Source organism: Zootoca vivipara, chromosome 9, assembly GCF_963506605.1.
Source record: "Zootoca vivipara chromosome 9, rZooViv1.1, whole genome shotgun sequence".
Classification (NCBI taxonomy): domain Eukaryota; kingdom Metazoa; phylum Chordata; class Lepidosauria; order Squamata; family Lacertidae; genus Zootoca; species Zootoca vivipara.
Window position 1 is genome coordinate 51,452,232 of NC_083284.1, and position 2,443 is coordinate 51,454,674.

Sequence of the window (2,443 nt, forward strand, 5' to 3'; positions counted from 1 at the left end):
CTCCCCTGCAGTGATTTGGATGAAAATCACTTCATTTTTCATGGGAGGACCATTCCTTCCCCCATTAGCCTAATGGGAGATTCCCTCCTGGTGCAAATAGTAGCTTCAGAGGAACCAATTTTATTTCATCAGGAGTGCAGCAGAGAAGGAAAGTGTTAACCCCCCCACACCTGCTGTGATTATGATATTGTGGGTTTTTTTAATTAAAAAAAAAGTATGTTAAATGTTTTTCTTGGCCCAGATAAGTGGGCCAGGCTGGTTGCCTTGATTTCACAATTAGACCAAGCTGTTTAGTGCTTTTTTTGTAAACATATTGTATTTGCAATAATGCGTAATACTGTAGATATAAAAATCTTGCACTTTTTTTACATTAGTCTATTGTTTACCAGTATTCCAAACATCACTCAGTTTCTTTAAACCCTGCTCACATTCCTACCCTATCTATATGTTTAGAATGTTGCAGTGCAGATCTCTGACTTAAAAAAAAAGTATAACATCAATCAGTACAAAAGACACAAAAATAGAGTGGTTAAATCAGTCCTCTTAAGGTCATTCAACATTAAGAATAGCTACTTCTCTGTTTCCATTGTGAATGACTGTTATCTTTGGGGTGCATGTTAGTGAGGTATCATGCTGTATCTATTTGCACAACCCCCCCCCCCCCGCCCATTAAACTGGGAACATATTGAAAACTCTGTCCCACCGCAATTACTGTGGAAGAGGCTCAGCATCAGTCAATAAAGGCACTTTTTTCTATACAGATACAATAATGGTTCAGTTCAAAACTCTATCCCTTCTGGTGCAAACCAGGATAATTCAGCTGTTATGAATGGAGTGTTATGCTAAATTTGCATTGTATATATAGAAAACAAAAGGTGCCATTCTGTGCTCTCACTTACTTGGGTGTAAACCCTGTTGAACTTAGAGGCTTTCTCCTGAGTAAACATATATAAGATGGCACAAATGTATTCAAGTTTGAAGAAGATGAAAGATGAAAGGCAAAGCATACAAAAAAAATGTTCACAAGAACACAAAGGACTTCTATACTGTTTGCATATCCTAGTGCTTCCTGATTGGGTATCTTCTTGAAAAATTGACTTGCAATTCAGTAATTTTTGTGATGGCTTTGAAATATTATTATTATTATTGTTATTATTAGTGGTGAGGCATGGAGAGTGCTCCAAAGAATTCAAAGTGCCTGGTCTATTAATGAATGACACAGACTTTTAAACAATAGATGCTTGTTCCCCAGCTACTGCAAATGCTTAGAAAGAACTATATTGCCTTGTATACTCAATAGCTTGATAACAAAAGACTGTTTTTCTTTTATTTATTTTTCCTTCGAATGGATTTGATGGTTCACTTGAACTTTAAAAAATTGCATAAAGGTTTCCCAGTTATTGCAGAACTCTTCTGTCAGCATTAATATCTGTGTCTATGTGACAGACATGCAGATGCTCAGGCATAGTAGTAATCCTTGAAACATCTTCTGTTTAAAGAAGCCAAAGCTATGAAGGATTTTGAATATTTAATTTTTAAAAAAATTAATTTTACATAGAATTTTCTAAAAGTTGCTTTTAACACTCACACTGATTTTTCAAGCTGTTAAGGGAAATTTTTTCTCTTGCAATTATGGTGAGCAAATGCACTCTTATCTCTTTAAAAGACAGGAAGGGCTTGGCATCTCTCCCTTTTCTAGACAGTAAAACCTCAATTATCTGAATGATCTCAATGCAAGGAAATGCTAATCACACATGCTTGCTCTGGCATTAGATTAAGTTGGAAACACATTTTAAATTTGGTTACCTGACTTCCAAAGAGTAGGGACTCTTTATTTTATTTCCCACTGGAAATATTTTAAAGAAAGCTAAAGCTAAATAAAATCATACAGATCTACAGCATCAGAACAGGAATGAAGAAGTGACTTGTGACATTTGTAGCTAACTTCCATGCCAGGATAGAAAACTAGCACCTGGAACTTTTATCTGAAGCCGAGTGGCATTGCAATTAAGTTCTGGTAAAACCAAGGAGACTATGTCTGATCTAAATGTTTACAATTCCAGTGCCAAATGCCAAAGTCTTCAGCTTAAAGCAGAAATGCAGGGAAGGCCATAGACGAGTAAAACATCATTGGTTTAGGAACAAATGCTTGGCGCATATGGAGAAGGGCTTGTGGCTCAGGTGGTAGATCTCTGGATAATTTGAGGTACATCAGCAAAGGTTTTGGGTTCCTAGCTGATCAATAATAACAACAAAAAATTAGCATTAAACGGGGTGGGTGGCATAGCTGCCAAGTTTTCCCTTTTCTCGCGAGGAAGCCTATTCAGCATAAGGGAAAATCCCTTAAAAAAAGGGATAACTTGGCAGCTATGGTGGGTGGGGGGACCCACTGGGGACGGTAGTAGTAAGCCATGGATCTTTTTTGTGGAAAGACTCTAAGGTC